The sequence below is a fragment of the Cyprinus carpio genome, chromosome B3, assembly GCF_018340385.1.
Source record: "Cyprinus carpio isolate SPL01 chromosome B3, ASM1834038v1, whole genome shotgun sequence".
In the NCBI taxonomy this organism is placed as follows: domain Eukaryota; kingdom Metazoa; phylum Chordata; class Actinopteri; order Cypriniformes; family Cyprinidae; genus Cyprinus; species Cyprinus carpio.
The window spans coordinates 15288026-15303253 of record NC_056599.1 but is presented as its reverse complement, the minus strand read 5'-3'; the positions used below and the strand labels follow the sequence as shown (position 1 = coordinate 15303253).

Below are 15228 nucleotides of genomic sequence, written 5' to 3'. Positions count from 1 at the left end.
GACTCCAAACAGATTTTAAAACACTAGGCATCTTACACTTACCAACTTTGTAAACAGTCACAAAGGGAAAAAACTGGCCATCGTACACTAAACAACTGAGGATCACATACTACCAGACTTTAAAATTGTTCAGATCCCAATGAACTAATACAGAAACGTGTGTTTTGTTGATGGATGCGTGACAAATGAAAAAAATATGTTTTAAAACCGCTTTGATATCCACCGACTGGATGGATTCCGAGTCTGAAGTAAAAAAATAAGTCGGAGTCGGAGACTGTCATAAACTATGTGATTTTCTGTGAATGCTGTCAATTCAAATCTGCAGGCGGGCTCTCACTTTTTGCGACTCGCGTCAACTACTTCAGACCGTAAATCGGGGCTGAAATCACGGCAAAAGTCATTTAGTGTATTCCAAGAGACAAGATCCCATTTTTTCCCCAAGTATATTCTGATTTAATGCTTTAGGCAAAAAAATACATAAAAAAAAGACCAAAAATAAAGACCAAAGTTTAATGCTTTAGGCAAGGCGCAACTGCTATTTCTCATACATACTAGCATTCCATTAACAAAAGCATTAATGTGTTTCAAAACAATGAGGAACTAGAAGGAAAAATTTGAACCACACCTTCTGAGGAATTTGATTTGAAAATGTATCATTGATCTGTCAAACAAGGAAAAAAGATCTTTGATACGGTTACCTCCCACATATAGTGAGATATAATAGTGAGAAGTAGTCACTGACATTAGGTTTATGATAACAAGCTAACTTACTTTTGTAATTCATCAGAGATTATGCTCTGATATAATGTTCTAAATTAAGACTTTTTCAGTTCCAAAATGAGTTCTCAAGAGCTTATTTTATCGTGCAGGCCTCCACAACATCGTACAACATCATGCCGTCAAACAGTGTCAAAACACAGAAGTGGTGGTGTGAGCTTCATTTTGATAAGCAGAAGGCTCATGTTTCGTCCTCAGTGGCTCCTCCCACTCCACAGATCAACCTCCTCCTGGACTCCACAGAAGCATTAATGTTTTTCAACCTTGAGGAGCAGGAAGTGTAAAAGTGAAGAATAGAGGCTTTGTGTTGACTGAAAACACTGAGAGCAGTGTCCTCTGTTGCCTTCAGCAGGTACAAGGTTCAGGCTTTGTGACCAATCACTGTTAGAGGGAAGATTTAATGAATTTGTATTTGAAAGAAAATACCCTCCCCTGTCAGTTAGCATGATCAGCACCGGTTAGTGAAGGCCAGGTGTATGGGATCTTTTTCCCACAAAACCGTTACGGATTGGGATATGTGTGTGTGTGTGCTTGAAACAAAAAGTGAATGACGGACCGTATTTAAGCACTGTGAGGTTTAGTGATACACATCCAGTGTTACTTCTGTCCAATGAGCAATATGAGACTGAATTGGTTTATTGAACTTTTTCTTTGTTTCGTAGAATTTCAGGATGCCGCGAATTTTGAACTCCACTGTCCCATTCTCCAACATGGCCCAAAGGGACATCAAAGCTTTCAACTGCCCCAGCTTGGGCCCAGGCTCTCGCACCGAGAACAAAGGAGGAGAGCGGGACAAACCAAATCAGTTGAATATCTGGACGTTCATACATCTTGGAACTGCCGACTCTGAGTGGACACAGAGGACCGAGAAACAATCCATTATTGCCCAGGCAGAGTGTAAGTACTGAGACTGAAACAGATAAACTCATTTGATTTCACTGATTTGTCAGTGTTTTATCCAAATATACATTTGGGCTAAATTGTTTCTCTTCTTTACAGGTGAGTCCCAGGATTCACAGGAGTTCTGCCCCAATGGCAGGTAAAGTCTTATGTGACTGTAACACAATTGCGTGTTCCATTATGTTCTCTTTTAATACCTGGACTTAATTTATCACGCCAACTAACTTCTTTTCTGACATTTATTTTCCAACACAAAACGGGTTGTGTTTTAGCATCTCCTCCCAGTCGCTTCTTGGAGCCATCTCTCGCAGTTGGCCCAAAAAGAAACGGCATAAGAAACATCGGCGAAAAAGGGGCGAGAAGGACAGCCGAGTGAGTGAGTCCGTGGGAGTCACTGGAGTGCCAGAACAGGACAGCGGCGAGTGCCTTTCTTCATCACTCATTCAGGTTAGACTGAATTCACTGTAATTACCGTAGAGCTGACGGGAGGGGAGGGCATTACACAAATGGGTTTGAGTTTAAAAAAAAATATATATATATATTCAATGGCTTCGTTCCAAAATGTAATGTGCTGCTTTGATGTTTACTATCTAAATCCTCTTCATATTCATTATCATGTCAGTTGTGACCTATCGAATACTGTTTCCGGGTCCGAGCCTCTACTCCGTTTTAATACTGACTCAGTATTATCTCGTGAGCAGAATGAATTTAAAGCTAAATCTGTAAGCTAAGCATTTGTCCTGGACACTTATATTTTAACACTTCACAAAAGATAAATCAATCTTTGTCCAACTGAGATTTCCATCTGAAGATAAAGGTTAGGATCATGATTTATCTGTAGTAGTGTAGCACAATTAGAAGGGACTGTTGTTTGCTTTTGGGATCTGATGAAGCAGTGGGACCCGGAAAAGGGCCCATGTGATGTCAGACTAGTGCTGGGCGGTTTGACCAAAAATTTATATCACGGTTTTTTTCTAAATTATGCCGGTTTACCGTTTTTTTTCTCATGCATAATCAGGTGTACAATGCATTTTCTGCTGGTTGATATTCCAAGACGTGCTTTTAGCCCGACAGCACTTGCATAAAATGGTTGTTTGGTCGACGTCGGATTTTTGGAAACCAAATCCCTCCAAACAACAGACCAGGCTCCTCTTTTTGGCACTGTGTCATGTTCTACTTGTTCTGCAGCATTAACGCCTGTTTCACACATACTCCGTCTGCAGTGGGACGCGTTTGCAGTCCGCCACTGATCCGCTGCTGTTTAGTCCACAAACACAACATTTGTTCATTGTTTTGATTTCATATCATGTAAAAAAAACACACACACACACACACACAACACACACATATATATATATATTATATATATATATATATATATATATATATATATATATAGATATATATAATATATTTTCAAGCATTGTGAGTCTTTTATCACAGAACAGTAACAATCTTTCATAGTTATAGACATTAGATTAAACTCAATAAATATAAACAAACGCATTATTCATGCATTTTACTTCTAGGTTTGTATAATAAGCTGCTCAAGCAAGCGGCAAACATTTAAAACACAATAATTAGCCTACTTTTCTTGTTAAAATATTTCAAATTAAACACACCACAGACAGAAACATTCTCGTGCCTTTTGCATTTAAATCTTTATCACAAGCAATCCCACCGGTTCTTAATGAACTTTGTTTTTCTGCCTCCATAAAAGTGAATATATATATTGTTTCCTTTTTTATCTAAAAGTCAACTTTTTCTTGTTTTAAACCTAGCCAAAAACCCATGTGTTGCGTGTGAAACAGCTTTAATTAGTATATATTTATTGTGAAATGACTGCATTTCTGTGTAAATTCATGTTCATTTTTCCCGCGAACAATGCGCTGTCATTTTAATTCAGCGACTGCAGCACAGCAAAAATAGACTCGGTTCGTAAACGTTCGCTGCACTGCTGCAGACGCACCGCTCCTGGAACGCACTGATGGATCGCAACCTCGTGCAGTATGAACGCTGGAATCCGTTAACATGGGTGCGTAAAAAATACGCACTGCAGACGGAGTATGTGTGAAACAGGCGTTATAACGTAACACCAGAGCACTGCTGTGTTTACCGCTGTCGCTGCTTAGAAGTGCCACATTGTAAAGGGTCCGTCTGAAACAGTGTGCCGCGGGCCGCGCGGCGAAGCATAACGTTCCGAACGTTGATTAATTAAAAATACATCGGTATGGCGGTATATTAAAAATTAATATCGTAACGAAAATATACATCGGTTTTCGGTGTAAACCGGTATACCGCCCAGCACTATGTCAGACAGACTTAACAAGGGCATTAAGATAACCATAGTTGTAAAATTTTAATAATTATTCTGTAATGATAATGACAGAGGAACAATATAATTGGAATTACTTTTAGAATTTTTTTTCCAGCCGATGAACAGTAAAAACATTATCAGCCAAATTGGTGCAAACACTAATAATTTAACATTATAGTTATTGTTCTTAGTGTGAACAGCCCTTAACTCTATTAATGAACTAAGCAGTTGAATCCAGCACAATCTGACCTTAGCATGGTTCTAAGATAAGAGATGGAATCTAATAAGCACAAAGTGCAACCTAATATTGACTGAATTAATGCATTTTTAAGTTCTGTGGATACTGTTCAGTAGTAAATATAAAAATGGTTATTTCCTACTTGTAAATTTTCACTGATCTTTATCACAGTGCACCCTGGCATTACGTATACATGAGGGATGCATGTGATACAGCCTTAGGTTAGTTTTGCTGGTCTTTAAAAGTGTTAGGTAAGTAGGAAGCACACTATGTTTTTCCACCTGAAATATATATAAAGATTACCTGTTGATTTTAAAACTAGACTGTTGTCTCAGAGGGAATTCAGTGATTAGCTGACTATTGAGTCAAACAAAGCTTGTCTTTAGCTCTCCCTAGAGGCCTGAAGCACTTGATATAAGTGACATTTACAGGTCCGAATGGAATTTTAACTGACATTGATTTTATGCAGTGCTTTTCAAGTGGCTTTCTCTCTAATAGTCCAATCAACTTTGCTGTGTCCTGTTGTTTCAGGTTAGAGATCCAGTGTGCATCAGCAGCAGCAGCAACAGTAGTACGTACAGCAGCAGTGGCCTCAGCACGGAGAGGGTGTCTGTGCAGGAAACAGAGGGCCCGTCGAACTCCTATCAGTGGGAGTCCCGGCGCACCTCCTTACCCAGACTCTCCTGCTGCCAGAGCTACAGCCAAGAGAGCGAGGAGCTGCAGTCTCCCCTGAGGAGTGAGACTGAATGCTCTCTGGCTTGTACGGCCCTGAGGAACTTAGTTACAAGCGAAGATCGCTGCTTTGCATATGGCTTTGTCAACAATGTGCTGAGAGAGGAGAGGGAGAGGGATGAGGACGAGAGAGAGGAGAGCGACAAGAATGAAGGGATCCTGTTCAAAGAGGTGATTTGAAATGGCATTTAAAACATATGACGTCGAAATTGACACATGTATGAACTCATACCGAAAGAACGTGATGCATAGATGTGTTCTCTTGCACGCAAAGATACAAATTTACATACAAGTACACAACCTATAAGTCATACAGGCACACGCAACCTGAATCCTCTAGAAAGACAATGCAGATAAAGACAACATAGGCTTACTAATACAGAGAGGAAGAGAGAGAGAGAGTGAGAAACACAAGCACACATGCATGCATGTGTACACACAGCCAGAAATTGGCTTGCGGTCTTGATTTCCTGTTTTTCTTGCGTTCAGCAGGGTTTCATGTTTACCTCACCAGCCTACTTCTGCTTAGGGAGTTTCCTTGCAAAGAGAAATAAGCAAACAGTTCAAAAAAACATCTTCACACACTTACTGTGCTTGTCATGTGCTCTGAAATTAGACATGTTCAGTGGTTCTTCTGTGGAACTGTTATGTTATGTTATGCTATGCAATTTACCGAATTTGTTAAAAAAAACTTAAAACTCTAAAATAAGCCAAAGTAATTTGTTTAGCCATTACATCATTATAAGGTAAATTATGAAAGATGGCTGAATATTTACTGCACATGTCTAAGTGACGTTATTAAGTTGTTTTACTTTTTCAAGAAATGAAACTTTAATTATTTTTATAAACAAATACACAGAATTTAGATATAAACTACAGTTCAATACTTTGAGGGGAGTAATAGCACCAAATCAAAAAAAGAAATGAATACTATTATTCAGCAAGGTTTCTATAATATATGCTGTTCTTTTTAACTTTTTATTCATTCAGAAACTTGAAAAAAAAAAATTATAGATGATAATAAGAAATGTTTCTTAAGCACCAAATCAACGTATTAGAAGGATTTCTGAAGGATCATGTGACTCTAAAGACTGCAGTAATGATGCTGAAAATACAGCTTTGAACCACAGGTATAAATTACATATTAAAATACCTGTATTTAAATAGAAAACTTATTTTAAATTGTAATAATATTTAACAATATTACTGTTTTTTTTTTCTATATTTTTGATCAAATAAATGCAGCCTTGGTGAGTATAATAGACATCTCTTAGAAATACTAAAAAAATCTAATAGACCCCAAAACTTTTTGAATGGCAGTGAAGTTACATGCACACACAGATAACCAGATTTTAAGTGTCAGATTGAAAAATTCTATGCTTTTTTTTGATCTAAATAAAGAAAAAATGAAATCAAAATTAGGTATACATTATTATGTACAGTATGCAAAATGAGGGAAAAGGTAGTCTAAATGGCTAATGCATGTACACAGTAGCTTTTTATATTTGTATATCACTATATTGCGTATAGTAACATGGCTGGATAACGGTACTGGCCAGTACACATTCCGTAACATAATTTGACATCAATATCTCGCATCCCTTTTTTAGGGGCTACAACCAGTGAAACTATGAGTACAGAGAGGGACGGGAATATGAACGCTGTAGATTTCTCAAGCAGGGCTCCTTCGGAGAGGTCTACAGCATCAAAGACAAAGGCACCGGCTTCATGTGTGCCGCCAAAAAGGTATTTGTGCCCTGCTTTTGTGTCCATCTTATTATTAAAGGCAGATGGCACTGCTGGCATTCAATGCAAGTTACTGTCTGTTTGATCAGTAGATGCATGTGTGGTGTGTTTTCAGGTGCCATTGGTGAGTTTCAGCAGTGAGGAGGTGGGCTCGTGGAGTGCCCTGCAGTCTCCTCAGGTGGTGGAACTCTTTGGAGTGGTGCGGTGTGAAGGTCCTTCCATCATCCTCCTTCATGGACCTTAAATCCAGTAAGTGCTCAGAAGCGCCTTTGTAGATGCAACAAACAACCTCTTTATTCCTCCATCTGTTTCTCAGTTCCTTATTTGACATATCTGGTGTTTTGCTCAAAGGAAGTGTTTTCTGGAGAGATGGAAATGTTTGATGACTCTCTTCAGGTTCTCTTGGACAGCTGGTGGAGGAACGAGGCCGTCTGCCAGAGGATCTATCCCTGCACTACCTTCAGCAAGTATTGGGGGCGCTAAACCACCTGCATAGGAAAGCGTGTCCTTCATCTGGACATCAAAGGTACGTCCGGAAATGTTGGGCTGGATACTTAAAAATGCCCCTGAACCATTTGATTGGTTTAGAGGGGTGGAAGCTACGTGGAGTCTTAAAAAGTCAAAAGAGTGATCACTTTGCATTTTTCTGACCTCTCTTCCACTAATTCACTTATGTGGAAAGATGAATGATATTGACATTTAACGTCTCCACGTTATTTATGTGGAAAGTGGACATGCGGGGTTTTTTTTGCACTTCCTTATTTGGGATCACAGTTCTTTGGAAACCACACAGAGAAACGGAAAATCACAAGTGAGATGTCCTTAATATTGCAATCGTTTCTTCTGAACAGCTATTTAGATTAAATGTGGAAGACTTTTTTGTGAAATAAAATGACCCTCTCATATTTCCACATTATTCAGATATGCCATGATATCAAAATAATGAAATTACTAAAACTAAAAAAAAAAAAAATCCAATATAAAAATAAATACTATAATAGTGTAAAAATACAAAAAGCTTCTTAGCTATAAAAGAGTAATTTATGTGCAATAAAACACTGTTAGCAAATGCATTTTTTAAACCAATGTGTTGTGTAAAGCCATAAGCAATTTAAAGAACTATAGATTTGCTGTTGAGGAATTTAAGTTAATTCTAATGCTGTCTTTTGTGGCTGGGTTTAGTTGTTTTTCCGGGGCATAGGGTGAGAAAAACAGCACCTGTGGGAGAGCGAGAGAGAGAGAAAGGAGATCAGAGTACAATGTGAGCAACCCAGGGCTGGGAATTTCCCACAGCATGACTCACGTGGTTCAGATGAGGGGGGGAGGGAGAAGAGAGACTGAGAGATCAAGAGGCCGAAAGAAACTAAACACTTACTGATGAACTGACCATATATAATGCAGATGGACACAAGAGACTAAATGAGCAGCTTTTATGTCTTTATCAGCCATTCAAAGTGATAAAGAGCAGTTAAATTCAAGCAAGCAGTAAACCAAACCTTTCTACTCTGACATCTACAGCGCCATCTGCTGTCCAAATAGGTCTGATTATCAGTCATTTAATCTAGACTTTTTTTTTTTCAGTCAACAAGCTGTGGTTTGCAATTCAGAAACCGAAAGTCTCACACACTCCAATTTTAACTTTTCCTGGAACCGTCCCATCGCCTGTTCTAGAGCAGAGACTTATGGGAAGAGATGTGCCCACTGGCAAACATACTTATTTTCTAAAAACACATTGCTAGTCTAATTGAGCATGACTCGACAGTAATGCATTGTGAAAGTAGATGCAATGAAACAGCCTTTGAAATGGCTTGCGCTTGTACGGCGTTACTGCTTAATGTAAACTAGTAGTCAGATTTGGTGACTGTATATGCACTGTATATATAGGTACTGCGCCCATTCTAAAATCTAACCCATAGTTAATGAAGAGTAAGTATTTAATCAAGTTTAATGTCAGTGTATTGAAGGTTACAGAAGTAGAGAAGCAAATTATGATCAGTTTTGAAGCAGAAGCACTATCATTTTGATGCATCAAGAATCTCTTGAGGATGGTCTGGAAACTTAAGCCTTCATTTCCCAATCAAAAAACCCAGAAAACAAACAAAAAAAATGGGTGTTTGTGATGTTCTGAAATGGGAGAGGGAAAAACATGTTTGGGGTTGGGAATTTTTTTTTTTTTATGTATTTAAAAAAAAGTTTTTTTTAATGCTCACCAAGGCTGCATTTATTTGATCAAAAATACAGTAAAACAGTAATATTATGAAATATTTGATGTTGAATTTTCAGTCTTCAGTGTCACAAAATGATTCTAATTCAGTCTTCAGTGTCACAAAATGATTCTAATATGCTGTTTTGGTGCTCAAGAAATGTGTTGTTATTATTAGTGTTGAAGACAGTTGTGCTGCTTTATATTTTTTTTTGTTGAAACCATGATAATTTTTTTTCAAGATCCTTTGAATAGAAAGTTCAAAAGAACTGCATTTATTTGAAATATAAATATGTCGTAGCATTATAAATGTCTTTACTGTCAGTTTCATCCTTGCTGAATAAAAGTATTCAATTCTTTTGAATGGTAGTGTACATCATTGCTGGATTTCTTCATATTTCAGTTCCCTCATAATTAAAATCCCAATTGATTAAAACCAATGGGTTTAGACATAAGTTGTTTGTTTGCCCTAAAAATACCATCATTTACATTTTAGCTCACTTTGTGCTCTCATGTTTGTTTTATTTTCAGCGGATAATATTTTGCTGTCAGAAGATGGGGAAGGATGCATTCCTGTGTGACTTTGGATACTCGGAGAGATTGGACAAACAAGGGCTAGTTATTGTAAGAGTAAGTACATTTCAGTGCAGCCTCAAATATATCCAAGTGAACATAGACACATACATGAATGAATCAACTCGTTTTGTATGTTTAGGTCTGAAAGGCACAGAAACTCATATGGCACCTGAGGTGGTGCTCAGTGAGCCGCGCTCCTCAAAAGCAGACATCTGGAGCAGCTGCTGTATGCTCCTGCACATGCTCAACGGCTGTCATCCGTGGACCCGCTACTACTCACCACCCACTATACCTCAAGGTTAGCTATGATCGGAAACCTTTTGAATAAGCCCCTCCCACTTTTAAAGTGGCATTTCATTTTTATTTAGTGTTTTGTGAAAACTATATGATTTGCATTGACAACACACTTACAGAGTGTTGTTTGTGTTTGCATGCTGACAGATAGCAGAAGAGCCTCCGCCAGTGAGGGAAATCCCTCGTGACTGCAGCTCCTATACAGCAGACGTCATAAGATCAGGACTGCAGAAAGATCCAAACACACGAGCCTCTGCCAAAGAACTCTTGGTTAAAACTGCTAAAGCACTTAAAGATGGTAACAGTAAATAACCACGAAACACATACGAATGGCTGGGTATTAAATGTTACACTATTTAAAAGTCATACATTTATTTGCAGTGGGGGGACTTCACAGCCCCGTGAGAGGAGGAACCTATCTGAAGCCACTGGGGAAGCCAGAGAATCCAGACTCCGCCCATTCAGCCACACCCCACCACACATCCCACCACACCACGTCCTCTGATAACTCTGAGCAGCAGTGGATGAGCTCGGAGCAGGAGAAGAGAGCGGGTGATGGGGGAGCGTAATGACGAGCCAGACGAGGTGAAAGACAGGAAACGGACAGAGGAGACAAGAAACGATGACCACTCTCCTCCGAAGTCACTGCTCCCATTTCAAACCACTTCACCTGAGCCACAGATCATCAATAAGACCGAGCCAGAAGCAACAGTGCCGGAAGAAGAGCTGTGGAAAGGTGAGCCGGGCGCCGCCACCTGATCACGTCATGTTCGTAGCGGCCAGCTTTACGCTGCTCTTCAGACTCATAGTAGCTATATTTCCATTCCAGTTGTGAATTGAATTTATGTAGAAAATTGTGGGACTTCTGGGAAAAATGACACAGAATAATAGAAATGGAAGTTGAAGCCACTTCATTTATTAAACACGCTTATGTTTGGGGTCAGTCGACAATAAGATTTAAAAACTAAAGAAATCTTTTGTTCAGCAAGAATTGATCAAAAGTGTTAAAAAATACGCTGAAAAGATCTGCAAAAGAAGTTTCACTTTCCACAAAAAATATTACATAGCACAACATATTTAATATTGATAATAAAGAAGAATATTTTGCAGCAAATTAGAATGATTTCTGAAGGATCATGTGACTGGCAGTAATGATGATGAAAATTCAGCTTTGCCATCACAGCAATAAAGTACTTATACAGAATATTCAAGCAGATGTTTTTTTTTTTAATTATAATAAAATTTCGAATTTTATTGTATTTTTTATTACAGCCACAGTTAGCATAAGAGACTCCCTTTCAAAAATAAATTGTACCATCCCCAAACTTTTGAATGATAATGTAGAATAAACAATTTTTTAGATGTGAATTATTCAAGTGATTGTAAGTATTTTATTTGGTAAATGTGTTCATACAGTAGTTTATGCAGGATGTATTCTTAACAAATAAAATGTACAAAAATGCATTTAATATATTTTATTCGCATTTTGGTGGCATTTAGTATTTTTTCTATTCCATATCCCAAAAATTAGCATCAGAAATATGAGGATGGAAACTCAACATCCTTTGTTCTTGTGATTACAGCCATCTGAACTGTAGCTTTTGTAGAATATAACACTTGTCTCGCTCTCTCTGCAGATTTCCACGTGAGCAGTCGTTTGCTCATCCTCATTCTGGCTGAGCGACAGGAGCAGTGGCTCTCTTGTCTCAGTAGCGGACGGCTCTTTCCTCTAGAGAATACTGGGGATAAGAAGGTAAACAAACCCAAGCATCAAGTTCAGGATGCTGAGTATGAGGCAGCCTGTAATTCCCCATAACCTGATACATGACTAGTGAACACATTAGAGGCATATTAAGAGTGACGTTTAACTTCCTGACGACCATCACCTGTTGTTTGCTAGTAAAGCATCTCAGTTAAAACCAATCACAACTTATTTGAAATTCAAAGGGTTTTTTTTTTGGTTTTTTGGCCGTTCCAGGATTCAGGGCATTGTTCAGACGGTCTAGAGATGACCTTAGCTCAGGCGTGTTTTTCTTACAACAGCCAACAAGATGGCCAGAGCTTCAGCAAGGGACTGGCTCGCCCCCACACATCGACCCCCGCCCCGCTGCTTTGACGGTGTGTGAAACAACTCCTGATTACTTTAGAGAGATGCACAGCATCATTACATAACCAGAGAGTTGGCATGATACCAAAACTGTTAGAAATCCGTACCAACATTGATTGAATTTTGTGATACTCGATATCCTGGAAAAAAAAAAACATTATGCTATTTAAATTTGAAAAAATTATATAAATATTAACACATTAACTATGGCATATGCCTACAATACCGTTTGGGATCCAGTAAGCCTTTTTAAAATGCTTTTATCAAGGATGCATTTATTTGATCAAAAAATATAGTAAAAACAGCAAAACTGTGAAATATTGTTATGATCTAAAATAACTCTTTTCTATTTGAATATATTTTAAAAATATAATAAATTCCTGCGATGCAAAGCTGAATTTTCAGCATCATTACTCCAGTCTTCAGTGTAACATGATCCTTCAGAAATCATTCTAATATACTGATTTTTTTTATCAGTTGTGCTGCCTAATAATAAAATTAATTTTCCAGGATTCTTTGAATAGAAACTTCCTAAGACATAACAGTATAGTAAAGAAGAGTAAAGAAAATATTGTGTAGTAAAGGTGAATTATTCAGGTTTTTCCAAGTAATTACTTATGTATAGTCAGTAAGAAAGAAAAATTAAATTAAATCAAGAGCAGTTTATTAACATGATCAAAAAACAGCAAGTCTAAGGACATGTCCCATATTTAAGTATGTATATGTTTTCGTAAACCAGTGTTTATAAATCTGTGGCATATTGGCACATAACACATAAGCTACAAGAACTCTCTCTCATTCACTCACGCTGTTGCTATGAGATATTTTTAGATGACATTTATCAGGGTGAATTGTGCCATGCTCACATCTGTGCTTTGTTTCTTCAGGGGTGAATGTTTATATTAGGGACTTTGACGGGAAATGCTTTCATATTCGGGAGACGCCTGGGGTGAAAGTAGGCCACGTTGCAAGAGGAATCAGCGATCAGGTAAACAGCGTGTGTGTGTGTGTGTGTGTGTGTGTGTGTGTATTTGCATTACTCTTTGTTTGCTAGAGGTTCAAATCTTCCCTCTCGTGTAGATCTCAGAGAACGTGTTCGGTCTGCGAACAGAGGATGGTTGCTTGGTGCCCCATGACAAAGAGGTCCTAGAGAACAGCCTGTTTTTGCGCTGCGTCCCGGCCCTTGACTCCAGCCACTATCATCAGTACGGACACAACCCCTGCTGCACCCTCGGCCCCGACTGCAAACAGCCATGGAGCTGGAGGATCAGAGAGGGGATGCTGGAGACTAGAGACTGATCTCTCCGTCTCCATCTGCTTCTGTCCGGCTTTCTCTTCCACTCAGCCAGTACCTTTGCATTGAAATTAGTATTCGTGCAATCTCTTCTGGGCCTCTCGTCGGCCAAACTTTTGAGCCATTGTCATATTATTGATTTACATTTTCAGTATTTTGTTGTTGTTTTAACTATGTATGACTTCTGTTGCACTGTGTTTTGAAGATCATCGTGAGCCTTCAAAGAGTCATTTCAATGACTAATGGCAAGATTGCAAAGCATTTAGTCACGTGTCACTTGTGTAGTTTTGAATGGGGAAAAATGCAGCGCTCAATATGGCCGCTCAATCGCAGAAAGCCCCACCTTCTGAATGAAAGAGCCAATCGCTAATTGGTAAAGTCAGCGCGTCACTGCAGCTGCAGTTAGAAGTCCTGGTTGCTATAGAAACAGTCAGAGTTCTGAGACGTGCACTTACGTCTGCGCATGCGCACTGCATGATCTAGCCTGAAAAATACGCTTTTTATAATGCTATTTGAGCAAAAGTAACAACATTATTGACACAGTTGTTCTCAGATTTCTTTGGTGATTTCAAATATGAAATTTAATTGGCATCTTAGTGAACAGTTTTGTAGAATTTTGATGTTTCCCCATTCAAAGAGATAGGAGCTGCACTTGGATGCCCGAGAGGCGTTTCAAAGATGGTCACCGAGTGACATCACTTGTGTTTAAAGAGACTTTGGTATGGTTTACCATGTACTTCAAAAATTGAAATAATCACTTATCTCCTTTCTAAGAACTGTATTTCAGAGTCATTCAATAAAACTTTTTTTTGCAGTTGTCCCAGTTGTCTGTGATTAATGAGATGTTGAGTATTGTTGTGTTTGTAAATATTGCACTGATGATTTTATTGCATTAATCATTTGAAACTAGTAAGCTTAAAAACAAAACACATTACATCTGTGTAATTTTAGTGCTATTTCAGGGTTTTTCCTGGCTCAAAATGAGGCGGAGGTGGTACCATCCTGATCATGTGCACACATTGTAACCACCCTTTAACTGGCTGAAAAACAAACACTTTTTTACACAAAACATATTTTAGGTGCTATAATAATTAAATGATTGAAGAAAAATGACAATTCTAAAGTTACATTTTTACAAAAAAACAAACCTGTTGAACATGAAATTAAATGAAACATACCAGCTAAAAGGGGCCCTTTTGTATAAAGTGAACATATAACATTGTAATTACCATTAGCATCAAAGACTTTTAAAGAAATTAATAGTAAACCTTTACTCAAACACAACTCAAAAACACAATAAACATTTATCAACTAAAAGTGTCTTTCTAGAAGACAAAATATTTTCTTACAACCTTAGGTGAATTCTTCAGATACATTATGCAATGCAGTCGCAGCAGGGTAACAGGTGCATTAGTGCTAACATTAGCACCAAGCTATAAAATTAATAGTACGTTTTTACTTACTATTCGGGTTTACTTCAATCCAGCATTGAGTGTTTGTTATAACTTATTTATAGTTTTTATACTAAACTACCAGCTTGGCATTTCTCATGTAAACTTTCTTTATTGTTAAGAAAACCCCAAATCTCATTAAAATAACATACACACAATATACTATTGTAATCGTGTGTTAAATATAGGGCCCTATGAAATCTGTTTTAATTTTTTCCCAAATTCCGTTTAAATTTTTCTAGAATCCTTTTTAAATGGTTAAATTACATTTTATTATCAAAAAGCATGTCTTATTAATTAAAAATCATGGAACTTATACAATGTCACATCAGTTTATTAAAAGGTTTGACAAAAATGATATGTTTAGGGCCCTGTGAAATGTTTTCTTTTCTTTCACCATATGTTTTATTGATACCAAATTCTGTTTTGTAGCATGTCTAATTAATTAAATGCATAAAAAACAACTTAATTTATTCACATTTATTACTTAAAATAGCCTTATTTTTCCTCAGAAATTCTGTGTTGTGTATCTGGTTATCAAATGAAGGCATAAAACATGAATTTAATTTATCTTTAAATTATTGAACATTAAA

At 37.7% G+C, this 15228-nt stretch overlaps 1 pseudogene; it reads left to right on the top strand.

Moving 5' to 3' along the window:
• Positions 1-13261, top strand: part of LOC109060827 — an 18930-nt pseudogene extending 5669 nt beyond the window's left edge.
• Positions 13262-15228: the final 1967 nt, after the last annotated feature.